General features: G+C 50.3%; 1 pseudogene across 1 annotated transcript in view; it reads left to right on the top strand.

Annotated features, from left to right (window-relative positions):
- The window catches only part of PPP5D1P (uncharacterized), an 89,925-nt pseudogene extending 74,312 nt beyond the window's left edge, over window positions 1-15,613 (top strand). The window contains exons 6-8 of the transcript XR_010110797.1: window positions 4,793-4,940; window positions 6,059-6,180; window positions 15,566-15,613. The product of XR_010110797.1 is annotated as an uncharacterized PPP5D1P (transcript). The remainder of the gene's footprint in view (window positions 1-4,792; window positions 4,941-6,058; window positions 6,181-15,565) is intronic.
- The last annotated feature ends 495 nt before the right edge of the window (window positions 15,614-16,108 follow it).

The following is a 16,108-nucleotide window of genomic DNA, read 5'->3' as shown; positions in this document are numbered from 1 at the left end:
TGGACAACATAAGGGAGAGAAAAATCAGCTGTTTCATATCTTCAGCCCACCCCATGACTAAGCTGCTGGTCTGACCTCTGTGCAAGCTTGGGTCTGTCCTGCAAATGCAGGGATTGAGAGTATGCCTGCCAGACAGATCTGCTCCAGGGATGGTGATACCATCTCTACCAGGCAGCTGTCATCTTGTTCCCTGTTGACAAGAGACCCAGAGCCCCAGGAACAAGGTGGAAAGACTCAGGAATACGGCAAATGATGGTGCCAGGTCTAAAAACTCCAGAAGACCCTTTCCCCCTCCCCCTAACTCCTGGTCCAGCATTTGGAGCCAGATGTACTGACTGGCAGGACACTGAGAAGCCACCCCCCACCCTGCTTCCCTTGGGGGCTCAGAGAATGCTTTGAGGAGTGGGATACACAGGACTGTTTAGGTCCCAAGTACAGAAACCCAAGTTAGCCATGTTTAAGCAGGTTAGTGAAAAAGGAATTCATTGGCTCGTATTACTATAAAGACCAGGGTTGGCTGGGCGCGGTGGCTCACGCCTGTAATCCCAGGACTTTGGGAGGCCGAGGTGGGCGGATCACGAGGTCAGGAGATTGAGACCATCCTGGCCAACACGGTGAAACCCCGTCTCTACTAAAAAAATATATATATATATACAAAAAATTAGCCAGGCATGGTGGCAGGCGCCTGTAGTCCCAGCTACTCGGGAGGCTGCGTCAGGAGAATGGCGTGAACCCGGGAGGCGGAGCTTGCAGTGAGCTGAGATTGCGCCACAGCACTCTAGCCTGGGTCAAGAAAAAAAAAAAAGAAGTCCAGCGTTTCATTGGCTTCAGGCATGGCTGGTTCTAGGGCTCCTTCATTCATTAATTTAGCCCTGGACCCAGGGCTGACTCCTATTGGATGAATTGGATCATGTGCTTGCCCCTGCCCCAATCACAGTGACCAGGGAGGGAGGAAGTGTACTGACTGGCCAGGCTTGGGTGGGCAGGGGATTGGGTGAGCCCTGTAGGAGTCACCTGGAAGGAGAGTGGGGAGGGGGGTTCTCTGGAGAGAAATGGAGGTGAATCATTCAGGAGAGGGAAGTGGACTCTGGGCTGGAAAGCAGGAGACTCTGCCCTAAAGGCATGATGGCATTAGTGAGACTCACTGTACCTGGCCTGGGGAGGGACTGCAGGGAGTATGGGACCCTCTCCAGGAGCCCTAGGGCCTTGGCTTCGAACAGAGTCCTGGCAGCATCCCCCGACATCCTCAGCAGGATGAATTTTGGGGGTCCTGGGAGCCTGAAGCGTGCACTCTTGGCTAGCGGGTCCGGGATCTTCTCTTCTTGGCTGTGGGTGTCTGTTGGAGAATGTCTCAATTTCTGGCTGGGGGAGAGGGAGAGGGTGTCACTCATTGAGTGTTCATTTATTTAACCCTGTAGACTTCATTCATCCACTCATTCATTCAGTCTTTCTGTAGTGCCTGTGCAGGGCTCTGGGGACACGATGATGACTGAAGCCCTGCCTCCTGGAGCGCAGGGAAAGCCTGGATTCTTAGGGGAGGTGAGTCGGAAGAGCTGGAGCTAACCCTGGATCCGGACAGGCTTACTTAGAGGAGGTGACATTGAGCTGAAGGGAGGAGGTGACCATTTGTGGGAGGTGGGGGTAGGGAAAGGGAAGAAGTGCTTTCGAGGCAGCCAATGGGCTAAGATTCCAGTGACTAAATGGGGAACAGGATGTCTAAGGAGCTGGGGGTGGAAGGGTGTGGCTGAGCCTCGGGATGGGGGTTGGGGAGGAGGTGGCAGGGCCAGGCACAGAGGGCATTGTGGTTTGGTCACGTCAGGGTATGACCAAGGAACGGAAGGTTGTGGGGTTACCAAGGCCAGAGCTGGAAGCTTCTCTGCAGCTTATGTGCTGTGTGACACTGGGAAAGTTAAATGACCTCTCTGAGCCTCACTTTCCTCATTTATAAGATATTCTCAGAATTGCTGTGTTGATTTAGGCACGTGGATAATTTAGCATAGGTACTGGTCACAGTAGGGCTTTAAGTATCGATTATTGGTGTCAATCCTTATTTTCATAATTCCCTTTTGTGTGTAGAACGGGCTGTTGCTGTATGAGGAATTTGCTGGGTCAGAGCGCCCTCTGGTGGGCGTGGGGAGCCAGTTCAGGGAAGAAAGATGAAACCAGAGGTTTTGATTTCAAAGGGCACCACCCTCCCTCCCCTTCTTATTCTGTCCCTTCCTCCCTTTCTTTCCCTTTCTTCCCTCCACATGCATTCACCAGGGTCTGATCCTGCCTAGATGGAGACTGAAACAGCCCAGGTCCTATCTTCCCGGGGGGTTTACAGCCCGGTAGGGGGAGGCAGAGGAACCCCACCTGAGTAGAGCTTAACACTGGGGAGAAGGTGGGACTGCGGGATACAGGGCTTCATAGGAACCCGACTTGTTCCCGGGGCACTGGGGAACTACAGAAAATTTTGGAATAAGGGAGGGGGAGGGTCAAGTTTGCGATGTCATGTGGATGAATGGGACGGGTGAGGCTGAGGCTGGACCCGACGGGGAGGCTGCAGAAGGGGTGGGCTGAAGGCGTGGAATGGTGTGGGCTGAAGGCGTGCAGGGCGTGGGAGGGGGATGTTGGGGCAAAGTCCAGGACCCTAGCCCACTCCTAGTTTGGGAGAGGAGTCTCTCTCACCCTCAGGGTTCGTCCCCAGCCTGGTGATCTGCTGGGAGCTGCCAGCCACTCATCTCTTGACCTGGCCCAGGCCTGGGGCCCTGTGTCCCCAGGCAGAGCTCCCGTAGTTCCCCGTTAGCCTAGAGGGTCACAGCTCCCAGTCCCCCAGTGTGGGTCCTGCCACTCATGGGCCCTGGTGGGCCTGAGAATCTAGTGGGCCTCCTGGGGTGGGCTCTGTCCCTGAATGGGCAGAAACAACCTTTCAGCTCTCACAGTGGGGTGAGATAGTGGACGAGGGATGGGGGATGCTGGGTCTCTGGACGCATGCCTGGGGGTCTCCCTAGGGGGTTGATGGTTTTGGCCTTCAGGCAGAAAGAACCTGGTGGCAAAGTTCCAGAGGTTAGCGGAGCCTGGCATGGAGGCGGTGAGTGGGGCTGCAGTGTGTGTGCGTGGGGGTTATGATGAAGCTGCAGGGAGCAGATCACGCACGGCCGTGGGGAGAGCCAGGGCTTTCTGCGGGAGGCTCTGGGGAGCCCTGGGAGGTTCCGAGTAGGGAAAGGACAGGGTCAGGTTTGTGCCTTAGGAACACCCCTCTGGAAGGGCAGGACAAGAGGCTGTGAGGCCAGGTGGAGGCTGAGCCAGGAACGTGGGCAGGAGAGGCCAGGTCAGGGCTGGGTGGGGCTGGAGGGTGAGAAGGGAATGGCTGGATCTGAGAGATGTTCAGGAGGCCGACTTGGCAGAAGAAGTGAAGTGACTGCCGGGCTGTGGGGGCTGAGGGGTTGGGAGGAGTCCAGGATGAGGCTCAGTCTCAGCTGGGTGATGGGGTGGAAGGTGGACTTCCCTGGGATGGGAGCAGCCTGCTTGGGGGTTGCTGCTGAGGCTGCGTCAGAGTTCTGGGCAACAGCAGCCTTTGGGAGGGGCCCCTTACCCCCCAGGACCCCGGATCCAGGCTCTCAGGAGTCCTGGGGCTGGGCAGGCAGCCAGAGGGGCCTGGCACTGAGCTGGCACGGAGGAGAACGGCCCTGCTGGCCCAGGCCCCTCGCTGTCTGGCAGGCAGTAGAAGGCACAGAGCCCCAGGCTCCAGGGCTGTGGGAATAACAATAAAAAGAATAATGACAACTCACCTTGGCCAGGTGCGGCGGCGCATGCCTATAATCCCAGCACTTTGGGAGGCTGAGGTGGGCAGGAGGTCAGGAGTTCCAGATCAGCCTGGCCAACATGATGAAAACCCCATCTCTACTAAAAATACAAAAATTAGCTGGGGGTGGTGTCAGGCGCCTGTAATCCCAGCCATTCAGGAGGCTGAGGAAGGAGGATTGCTTGAACCCAGAATATGGAGGTTGCAGTGAGCTAAGATTGCGCCACTACACTCCAGCCCGAGTGACAGAGTGAGACTCCATCTCAAAGTAATAATAATAATAATAATAATAATTACAGCTCATCTTAATTGAGCCCTGCGGTGGCCAGGTATGCCATGGGTTTCATCTCCCTAGGGGCTGGGAGATGGCTAGGAACGGCCCTGTTTGTTTCATAGAGGAAGCATATTAATCAGAGTTCTCCAAAGAGACAGAATCAACAGGATATGTGTAGAGAGAGATAGGAGAAGGGGTTTATTGGGCAATTGGCTCATTCAATTATGGAGGCGGAGAAGTCCTGAGGCTGTGTGCAGGCTGGAGACCCTGGGATGCAGGGAGCGTGGCTCAGAACAAGTCCGAAGGCCTCAGAACTGGGGAAGCCAACGGTGTAATTCTCAGTCCGAAGCCAAAGGCCTGAGAATTTGAGGGGCAGCTGGCGTAAGTCCTGGAGTCCAAGGCTGGGAAGCCTGGAGTTGTCGCTGCCTGCACTGGTTCCCACGGGGGACCAGGAGCTGAGCCCATGGTCCTCAGACGGGCAAGGTGTTTGGTTTTAATGTAGTTACAGCTAAGGTTGATGAAGTGCGCCAGTGTGAGCAGCTTAGCTATGGACAGTTTTGGGGTGCAGAAACCAAGACTTGGAGGTTAAACATGTCCAAGGTTGCACCATCAGCACCGGTGCCCGGGCGGCCTGACTTCCGCGTTCATGGAATCCAGGGCTGGGCAGCCTGGGGACAGCCGCTGTGCCCCCACCTCGGCCTCAGTGTGCACGCCCCTTCCCTCCCACCCAGGTGGTCAAGGTGAAGCCCCACGACAAGGATGCCAAAATGAAATACCAGGAGTGCAACAAGATCGTGAAGCAGAAGGCCTTTGAGCGGGCCATCGCGGGCGACGAGCACAAGCGCTCCGTAGTGGACTCGCTGGACATCGAGAGCATGAGTGAGTCAGGCCTGGGTGCTCCACGCTCCAGCCCAGAACATTCCACACGGGCCTTCTCCATTCCCTGGGGGTGGGGGTGGGCTCAAGGGTAGCCCCTTGTTCTGCCCCCAGGCTGCTGTCTGTCGCTCCTCTGCCTGCGTTCCAGGGCGCTCCATCCGCAGCCCAAAGCTCCGTCTCATGATTCCCAATGGGCGAGGTCAGGAGCTGCAACACCCCCCTGATATGGCTTGGCTGTGTCCCCACCCAAATCTCATCTTGAATTGTAACTCCCATAATTCCTACATGTTGTGGGAGAGACCTGGTGGGAGATAATTGAATCGTGGAGGCAGTTTCCCCCATACTGTTCTCGTGGTAGTAAGTCTCACGAGATCTGATGGTTTTATAAGGGGTTTCCCCTTTCACTTGGTTCTCATTCTCTCCTGCCTGTCGGCACATGAGACGTGCCTTTCATCTTCCGCCATGATTGTGAGACCTCCCCAGCCAAATGGAACTGTGAGTCCATTAAACCTCTTATTCTTTATGAATTACCCAGTCTCGGGTATGTCTTTAACAGCAGTGTGAAAATGGACTAATACACCTTCCCTACCCACCAGCATCACCCCTGCCCGGGCCCTTCTCCATGCTGGCTTCTTGGCCACTCTATCATCCTCTCCTCCCTCCCTCCCTCCCGGCAGTAGCCCCGCCCCACAGGCTGTGTCTGGTTCACCTCTAGGTGCTGAGAAGGTCCAGCCATTCATCCCACAGATGATTATTGAGCATCTCCTATGTGCCAGGCACTGTCCTAGGCACTGGGGGTACAGCTACGAACAAAACCCTTCCTGTCCACATGGAGCTGATATTCTAGGAGGCAGATAAGATGATGAACAAGTCACGAAATGAATCGTGCTAAGTGCCATAAAACTGAATAGGGTAAAGCGGGGCGGGTGAAGGAAGAGAAGGAGGTCAGGAAGAGGCCTCTGGACCAGACCTGACCAGAGAGGGGACTCTTCACTCGCTCCGTCCCTCTCTCAATCTGTGTGTCCAGAGCCAGGTCCACCTCATCCCTGGGAGCGAGACCCCCTTCCCCCTTACAGTGGCCGTGGTCGCTGACTCTCGTGTCTCCCCTGTTCACACGCCAGCCATCGAGGGTGAGTACAGTGGACCCAAGCTTGAGGACGACAAAGTGACAATCACCTTCATGAAGGGGCTCATGCAGTGGTACAAGGACCAGAAGAAACTGCACCAGAAATGCGCCTACCAGGTAATGCACCTGTCAGGTACCGGGCACCCGGGAACCCTGGGATGGCATCACAGCACTGCCAGCCATGGGCACTGAGCAAAATGACAGGAGAAGGGCAGCCACAACAGCCAACACCAAACAGGAGTCGTGGTCATTATGGATTGGCAGTAATCCCTCCCAATATTCAGATATAATAAACTATCTCTACAAATAAAGCCACCAACCTTGGCTCACTTGTTCAGAAGATAGCACCCTGTTAGAGAAATCCAAGAAGCACCAACCCTCTCACTACACATGACACTGACTTCCTTTGGTGGACAGAGCTCCAATTCCTTGTATTGGTGTCTCTGATTTAGAAAAGGCTATTATGGGCCAGGCACAGTGGCTGACACCTGTAATCCCAGCACTTTGGGAGGCCGAGGTGTGTGGATCACTTGAGGTAAGGAGTTCAATGCCAGCCTGGCCAACATGGTGAAACTTCGTCTCTACTAAAAATACTAAAATTAGCTGGGTGTGGTGGTGCACACCTGTAGTCCTAGGTACTTGGGAAGCTGAGGCAGGAGAATTGCTTGAACCCAGGAAGGGGAGGTTGCAGTTGTCCAAGATCATGCCACTGCACTCCTGCACTCCAGCCTGGGCAAGAGAGCAAGACTCCATATCAAAAAACAAAAACAGAAACAGAAAAAGAAAAAGAAGGAAGGAAGGAAGGGGCTATTATAAATGCTCTAAAACTTTAGAAAAAAACTTCAATGACACTGTTAATTTCCTCCAAGGCTTACAAACCGAGGTTTCTAGCCTTGCTTCAATAATTTCACAAAATGTATGAGTCTGAGCTACTCTAACTGCCCAAAAAGGAGGTATAATGAATGAAGCTGTCATTTCTGTGTTAATATATCAAGAATTTTTGCCCACACTTCAGAGGATTTTAAAGAACAGATGTAAATCTTATCAGATAGGTGATACTTTTTCCATTTATTTATTTAGTTGGTTACATCTTGGCTCCTGGGAATCTCTCCTCTGGCGAATTTTCCAACCCTTGGCTATATTATTCTCCTCCTAGTCATGATATTAACCTCCCTGGGAGTTGCATCCTCTTAAGGGTTTCCAATGCCTCTCAACAGCCACTGATGCAACCAATGACACCCATCTGCATTAGACAACTTGGAGAACCTAAGGACTCTACCACGTATGTCTAAGATGACTATGCAGCTATCAAAAATGACTATACACCCATCTGTCCCAGCCAATAGCACTCCCAGAAAGTAATGCTATACGATTTCATTACCCCCTCAGCTTGCTATGTCAAAAGGGGAAAGTTGTTAAAATAAAATGGGGGGAGCCAGGCGCAGTGGCTCACACCTGTAATCTCAACACTTTGGGAGGCCAAATTGGGAGGATCCGTGAGCCCAGGAGTTTGAGACCAGCCTGGGCAACATGGCAAGACTCCATCTCTACAAAAGTAAAAAAAAAAAAAAAAAAATTAGCTGCACAAAGTGGTGCATGCCTGTGGTCCCAGCTACTTGCGAGGCTGAGGCAACAGGATCACCTGAGCACAGGAGGTTAAGGCTACAGTGAGCTGCGATCGTGCCATTCACTCCAGCCTGGGCAACCGAGTGAGACCCTGTTTCACACACACACACAAAACTAGGGGGGTGGATCCGGACTGAGAATTCCCCAAGAAGACAAAATCAGGCCACATAAGCAAAACCTAAGGTACTCTGGCTTTTGAATGTAAGCGAAACTCAACTTAGATCTCTCTCTCTCTCTCTCTCAATCTCTCTCCCTTGTTTTTTTTTTTTTTTTTTCCTGAGTTGGAGTCTGGCTCTGTCGCCCAGGCTGGAGTTCAGTGGTGCGATCTCGGCTCACTGCAAGTTCCGCCTCCTGGGTTCACGCCATTCTCCTGCCTCAGCCTCCTGAGTAGCTGGAACTACAGGCGCCCGCCACCTGATTTTTTGTATATTTAGTAGAGACGGGGTTTCACCATGTTAGCCAGGATGGTCTCAATCTCCTGACCTCGTGATCCGCCCACCTTGGCCTCCCAAAGTGCTGGGATTACAGGCGTGAGCCACCACGCCCGGCTATCTCTCTCCCTTTCTTTCCTTTCTCCTTTCCTTTCTCTCTTTCTTTCTTTCTCTCTTTCTTTCTTTCATGGAATCTTGCTCTGTGACCCAGGCTGGAGTATAGTGGCATGATCTCTGCTCACTGCAGCCTCCATCTCCCGGGTTCAAACAATTCTTGTGCTTCAGCCTGCCAAGTAGCTGGGATTACAGGCACGCACCACCACGCCCTGCTAATTTTTGTATTTTGTATTCTTTTTTTTTTTTAGTAGAGACAGGGTTTCACCATGTTGCTCAGGCTGGTCTCAAACTTCTGACCTCAAGTGATCTGTCTGCCTCAGTCTCCCAAAGTGCTGGGATTACAGGGGTGAGCCACCGCACCCAGCCAGCTTAGGTTATTTCTTACAAATGCCTCTGATAATCATAAACGAAACTTAAGTTGCCTTCCCCAAATGATATAAGAGGATTGCTTTTAACCAGTCCCGTGCAATCTGGAAACCTCCACTGTATAGACAGTCACTGTAAAGGTTAAACCACTTCCTGATTTTTGCTTTCTCAACCATCCTGTAACAACATGCCTCTGAGCTTCTTACTACCTGGGTTGAGGTTTCCTGGATTGTGCCCTGTCCCCACTTTTTTTTAATGACAACAAACTTTTAAATATTTATTCATTGGATCTGATTTTGTTTTGGACACTGGCATGCAAAGGGGAGGGAGATGGTCATAGGACTGTTGTCAACGTTCAAAAGCAAAACAGGATTTATATGAGAAAGGTAAGAGAAGGGAGAGAAAACTTCATACTGAAGTCTGGGTGCCCTGGCTCACACCTGTAATCCCAGCTCCTTGGCAGACTAACACGGGAGGATCACTACAGGCCAGGAGGTCAAGGCTACAGTGAGCCATAGTCACGCCATTGCACTCCAGTCTGGGCAACAGAGCAAGACTCTGTCTCAAAAAGAAAAGAAAAATACAACTTTTGACTGAAAACAATGAGTTGTGTTTTCACATTTTGGGGGTCAAATTGATTATCCAGAAACTAGAAAAGAGCAGGATGGCTGGAGGAGTGAGAGAAAGTTTTTTGTTTTTTTGTTTTTTTTAAGAGACAGGGTCTTGCTATGTTGCCCAGGCTGGTCTTGAACTCCTGGCCTCAAGCAATCTTCCTGTCTTGGCCTCCCAAGGTGTTGGGATTACAGGCATTAGCCACTGTGCCCAACCAAGAAAGCAATTTCTGATATTTGGGATTTTCCAGAAAACCTGAAGAGCTTAGCTGTGGAGCGTTTGTAGGAGGCTGTCTCCGTGACATCTGCTGTGACCTCCTGTTGGCAATGGCCCATAGTTAGCCCAGGTGACCCCATTCCTTCCTCAAGCTTTCCTCAAGGTCTGTTTTTTTGGTTTGTTTGTTGTTTTTGAGATGGAGTCTTGCTCTGTTGCCTAGGCTGGAGTGCAGTGGTGCGATCTTGGCTCACTGCAACCCCCGTCTCCCGGGTTCAAGCGATTCTCTTGCCTCAGCCTCCCGAGTAGCTGGGACTACAGGCGTGGGCCACCACGTCTGGCTAATTTTTGTATTTTTAGTAGAGATGGGGTTTCACCATGTTGGCCAGGCTGGTCTCGAACTCCTAACTTCAGGTGATCCGCCCACCTCAGCCTCCCAAAGTGCTGGGATTACAGGCGTGAGCCACCGTGCCTGGCCCTTCAAGGTCTATTTTATCTCCTTCTATGTCTATATCCACAGTAATATCTATGTCTACATTGATGTTTATGTCTATATCCATGTCTACACCCACAGCTCTATCCTAATCTATACATACACCATAGGGGCTGCTATATCCTTATTGGTAGCTTATCCTCTATCTGCAACTATATCCACATCTCCATCTACATTCAGATCAGTCTCCCTCTCTCTGTCTATGTCTGTGTTCATTTTCTAGAGCTGCTGTCATAAATTCTCACAAACTTGGTGGCTAAAAATAACAGACGCTTATTTTCTCACAGTTCCGGAGGCCAGATGTTCAAAACAAAGACGCCAGCAGGGCCTTGTTGGCTCTGAAGGTTCTATGGGAGAATCCTTTCTTGCCTCCTCCAGCTTCTGGGGGCTCTTGATGTCTCTTGGCTCCAGTCTCTGGCCTTCTCTTCTTCTCTGTGTCTTTTCTTTTGCTGTGTCTTTTTTTGGAGGGGGCGGGACAGGGACAGAGTCTCGCTCCATCGTCCAGGCTGGAGTGCAGTGACTGGCGCGATCTCGGCTCACTGCAACCTCCGCCTCCCGGGTTTAAGCGATTCTCCCACCTCTGCGTCCCAAGTAGCTGGAATTACAATTGCCTGCCACCATGCCTGGCTAATTTTTGTATTTTTAGTAGAGACGGTTTTCACCATGTTGGCCAAGGCTGGTCCTGAACCCCTGATCTCAAGTGATCTGCCCACCTCAGCCTCTCAAAGTGCTGGGATTACAGACATGAGCCACCGCGTCCAGCCAGGTTTCACTTATTTCTGTAGATTCTTGGTCCAACCAACAAGTTTCCCACAATTTATTACATTATTTTAAAAATATCTATCATCATAAAAATAATACATGTCTGATATTATTTTTCTATCATATTCTAGGCATTACTATATAATATTCTAGGTGGTATTATTATTCTAGGCATACTATTAAACACAGAAAGAAAGACACGGAGGTCAGCAGCCTTCAAAGATGGCTACTAACAATTCCTCCCTTCCCTGTACACACGCATCACTCCTCCCATCACCAGGGGGGTCTACTTCCCCTCCCCTCCATTCTGGGCAGGCCTCGTGACTTGTTTTGACCAATAGAATGTAGCAGAGTGATGTGTCAATTTCAAGCCTAGGCCTTAAGAGGCCGGGAGACTCCCACTCTTACTCACTTGCATGCCAGCTGCCATCTTGCAAGGAAGCTAAAGCTGGGTTACAAAATAGTGAAAGCCCAGGTGAATGCAGAGAGGCTGTGTAGGGGAGGATCAGCCTATTACCAGCTGACATTAGCCACACAAATGACCGAGGGAGAGACCAGCAGCAGAACCACGCAGTCAACCCTCTGAATCCTAGTAAGTCATTGTTTGAAGCCGCTAAACTCTAGCGGGTTGTGAACAGCAATATATGGCTGAAGCAGACACCCCTCCCTTAAGCCCCCAGCCCAGAGAGGAACCCTGCTAACCTTTTGATGCAGGTCCTACCAGATTTGTTTTTTCCTGTGCTTATACATATAATTTAAAAAAATCCACAAAATAGACATCTTGGCTTATTTTTACATTTCAGGAAAGCTGTTCAGAATGATTTTATTAGTAGTACAGCTGCAGCAGGAAGAGGAAATATAGCAAAATTTGCCTCTTAACCACCAAGAGTCATGCTGAGCTCTTCATAGCTATGAAAATCAAAGACCCAAATTTACAGACTTTGCACATTTGTGCTGAGTTACTTTAGTACTTTGTCTACAGGTCTCCACAGGCCCAGTGGGGAGGAACAGTTATTTCTTAAGCACCTTCCAAAAATTTTTGAGCCAGAAAAAAAGTATCGGTTTCAAAATACAGAAGAAACTGGCAAAATCACAATTAACTAACACATCATTAAATATTTCATAGTAAATCAAGTCAAGTAATTGTTAAATCTTTCTATCATGTCTTTTTTTTTTTTTTTTTTTTTGAGACAGGGTCTTGCTCTATCACCCAGGCTGGAGTGCAGTGGTGCGATCACAGCTCACTGCAGCCTCAACCTCCTGGGCCCACGTGATCCTCCCACCTCAGCATCCCAAGTAGCTGTGACCGAAGGCATGCACCACCACACCTGGCTAATTTTTTTATTTTTATAGAGATGGGTCTCCCTATGTTGCCCAGGCTGATTTCAAACTCTTAGCCTCAAGCAATCCTCCCACCTTGGCCTGGGGATTACAGGCGTGAGCCACCATGCCCAGCCTCCATGTCTTTACATTTGAGAACAATTTGTAGGTTGGCTTTGTCTTTGTTTTTTTGGAGATGGGGGTCTTGCTGTGTAGCCCAGGCTGGACTCAAACTACAGGGCTCGAGGCATTCTTCATCTCAGCCTCTTGAGTAGGTTTGACTACAGTCATGTGCCACTGTGCCCAACTACCTTTGTCCTGGTTCCTAGGAATTCTCCAGAAGGCAGAATGAGTACAAAGAAAACACAGGCAAGTTTCTGTTAAAGAGTTTACCTGTGGCCACAGTTCCTCTGGAAGTTTAACATAGAGTTACCGTATACTATGCTATCGCCATCCCCAAATTCATATGTTGAAGTCTTAACTCCCAGCACCTCTGAATGTGACTGTATTTGGAGATGGGGGTCTTTAAAGGGGTAATTAAGGTAAAATGAGGCTGGGTGCGATGATGGCTCACAGCTGTAATCCCAGCACTTTGGGAAGCCAAGGCGGGCAGATACCTGAGGTCAGGAGTTCGAGATCAGCCTGCCCAACATGGTGAAACCCTATCTCTACTAAAAATACAAAATTTGCCTGGCGCGGCGGCGCATGCCTGTGATCCCAGCTCCTTGGGAGGCTGAGGCAGGAGAATTGTTTGAACTAGGGAGGAGGAGGTTGCAGTGAGCCGAGATCATGCCATTGCACTCCAGCCTGGGCAACAAGAGCGAAACTTTGGTTCAAAAACAAACAAACAAAAAAGTAAAATGAGGTCCCATGGGTGGGCCCTTAATCCAACCTGACTGGTGTTTTTATGAGAAAAGGGGATCAGGACACAGCCCCATGCAGAGGGAAGACCACGTGAGGATACAGGGAGAAGACGGCCATCTGCACAGCCAAGGAGAGAGGCCTCAGGAGACACCAACCTAGCCAACACCTTGATTTTGGACTTCTGGCCTCCAGAATTGTGAAAAAGTTAATTTCTGTCATTGAAGCCACCCATTCTGTGATAGTTTGTTACAGCAGTCCTCAGCGCGTAGAATACGATGCCATTTGTATGGCAGACAGTCTCATTGTACACACGCATGTTAATGTGTGAGTATCCCTGTGGGGCGCAGAGATGGCTGGGGGAGTTCCCCGCTGCCCTGCTCAAAAGGTGGAGCCTGCCCCGCTCAAAAGGTGGAGCCTGCCCCGCCCTCCCCAACCCTTTCCTTGACCTTGGCTTAATCACTGTGGTCTTTATAAGCTTTGCCTGCCAGTTCCCTCTGAGACTTCATCTCCTCCCAGGACTGGGTCCTGCGCTCCCGTCTCGCTTTAAACTAAGTAAGAACATTTATAGAAAATGCAAGGCCCAGCCGGGCGCGGTGGCTCACACCTGTAATCCCAGCACTTTGGGAGGCCGAGGCGGGCAGATCACGAGGTCAGGAGTTCAAGACCAGCCTGGCCAACATGATGAAACCCCATCTCTACTAAAGACACACAAAAAATTAGCTGGGCTTGGTGGCGTGCTTCTGTAATCCCAGCTACTAGGGAGGCTAGGGCAGGAGAATTGCTTGAACCCGGGAGGCAGAGTTTGCAGTGAGCCGAGATTGTGCCATTGCACTCCAGCCTGGGCGACAGGGTGAGACTTCATCTCAAAAAAAAAAAAGAAAGAAAAGAAACCGCAAGGCCCCAGGATAGAGGACTTCAAACTTTGTTTTGGTGCTACCAAAAGTGTTTTTGAAAACTGTCTCCTCATCATATCAAATATTTTCATCACATAAATTGAAAAAAGTGTATTATTATTATTATTTTTGAGATGGAGTCTTGCTCTGTCACCCAGGCTAGAGTGCAGTGGCGCAGTCTTGGCTCACTGCAACCTCTGCCTCCCAGGTTCAAACAATTCTCCTGCCTCAGCCTCCTGAGTAGCTGGGATTACAGGCGCCCGCCATCACACCCAGGTTTCACCATGTTGGCCAGGCTGGTCTCAAACTCCTGACCTGAAGTGATCCGCCTGCCTTTCCTCCCAAAGAGCTGGGATTACAGGCCAAGCCACTGCACCCGGCCATGGCTACTAAGTTCTTAGGACATAAATACTTGGGTTGTTTAGACCTCACCTGATGAGGAATTGAAGAGTTAGGTATTTATTTGGGGGTGCTATGAAAAAATGATGGCTGGTACATTGAGCAAGTTCAGGGTGATCTGCACGGGGCACAGGGGTTGAGAGCCTGGGCTCTGGGCTCAGAAGACCTTGGTTTGCCACCTCACTTTGCCATTCCTGGGCTCTGTGCAACCTCTGTGCCTGTAAAATGGGACTCGTTCAGAGTTATGGGATTAGTGACAAAAGCCCTTGTAAAATATTCAGACAATCCCTGGCCTGTCTTAGGAGGCAATAAATGTTAGCTTTATGAATTTATTTATTTAACCAAAATGGACTCATTCTATGTACATATTTCTACCAATTTTTTTTTTTTTTTTTTTTTTTTTTTTTTTTTTTGCTTCACTTACTATTACCTGGACATTTTTTCCAGCCTCCCCAAAGGGACCTAGATTGTTTTTTCTAATAAATGCACAATTTGACTGTTACTTCCCTCTTCCTCAGTCTGCACCCTTCAGTTTTGTTTTTTGTTTTCTTTTGTTTTTTGTTTTTTTGTTGTTGTTTTTTTTGAGACAGAGTCTTGCTGTGTCTTTCACCCCAGGCTGGAGTGCAGTGGCACGATCTCAGCTCACTGCAACCTCCACCTCCCGGGTTCAAGCGATTCTCCTGCCTCAGCCTCCCAAGTAGTTGGAACTACAGGTGTGCACCACCATGCCCAGCTAATTTTTGTATTTTTAGTAGGGATAGGGTTTTGCCGTGTTGGCCAGGCTGGTCTCAAACTCCTGATCTTAGGCAGTCCACCTGCCTTGGCCTCCCAAAGTGCTGGGATTACAGGCGCGAGCCACTGGCACCTGACCTCAGGGTCTTTTCAAAATAAGAATTTCCAAGACCTTGAGGTTCCCTGGGCTCCTCTGAACCTGGGATACAGACCTGCAAAAGCCTGCCCTTTCCTCATCAGAAAATAGGTCTTTGTTCTCTTCTCCCAGACCCTCACCCTGTAGTTACTTTTCCCTCTTCTGGGGAAGGAGTTCCATTTCCTCCTCCTAGCATTTGAAGTCTCTGTGTCCTGCCCTGGCTAAGGCCCCTTGCAGGGTAAATCTCAGTTCTGCCACCTCCATGTCTCGCGACCCAGGACGGGTCCCTCAATTTTCCTGAGCTTCAGTTTCCTAATCTGTATCACAGGGATAAAATAACAGAACCCGCATCCCTGGGCTGCTGTGACACTTTCAGAGGTTAGCCCCTAAGGCTATGAAGAATCTGCCTTAAAGTGTGCAGGCTCCCCGGGCAGTGGCAGTGGGGAGGGCTGCCTGGCTAGAGGCCCCCTTTGCATGAGCTGCCCCCCTCCATCCTCATCAAGGAGTCTAACACCCTGTCACTACTCTCTCTTTTGAGAAACTTTGCCACAAACAGGACAAAGAGCTGTGAAGTCACAGAGGCTTGAGCTGGAAGTTTATCTGCAGTTTGGATGCTGTGCGACTTGGGAAAATTAAACTCCCTCCCTGATCCTTGCTTTCCTCCTCCTCTACCTTGGCTGGGTCTCATCTAGCAGTTGCTTTAGAAATCAGGTGTGTGGAGCACTTAGCAGGGGTCTGACAAGCAGTAGGGCTGATATTAGCAGTTATTCACATTGTTATTGTTATTCCTTTCTCCTTAGGTGGGGGCGGAGGGGGCACGTTTTGGTGGTGGAGGGAGGACACATGGTAGATGCATTGAATTCTAGATTTTTTCTGCCCTCTAGTGGGCATGAGGAGCCACAGCTCTGGGAAAAGGAAAATACGTCCACCCTTTAAACAGTTACGTGAATTCATTCTTTTTTTTTTGGTAAGACGGAGTCTCGCTCTGTCACCACCCAGGCTGGAGTGCAATGGCACGATATTGGCTCACTGCAGTCTCCACCTCCTGGGTTCAAGCGATTCTCCTGCCTCAGCCTCCCGA

The sequence above is a fragment of the Pan paniscus genome, chromosome 20 (assembly GCF_029289425.2).
Source record: "Pan paniscus chromosome 20, NHGRI_mPanPan1-v2.0_pri, whole genome shotgun sequence".
NCBI classification, from domain to species: domain Eukaryota; kingdom Metazoa; phylum Chordata; class Mammalia; order Primates; family Hominidae; genus Pan; species Pan paniscus.
This window is presented reverse-complemented; position numbering and strand designations above follow the sequence as displayed.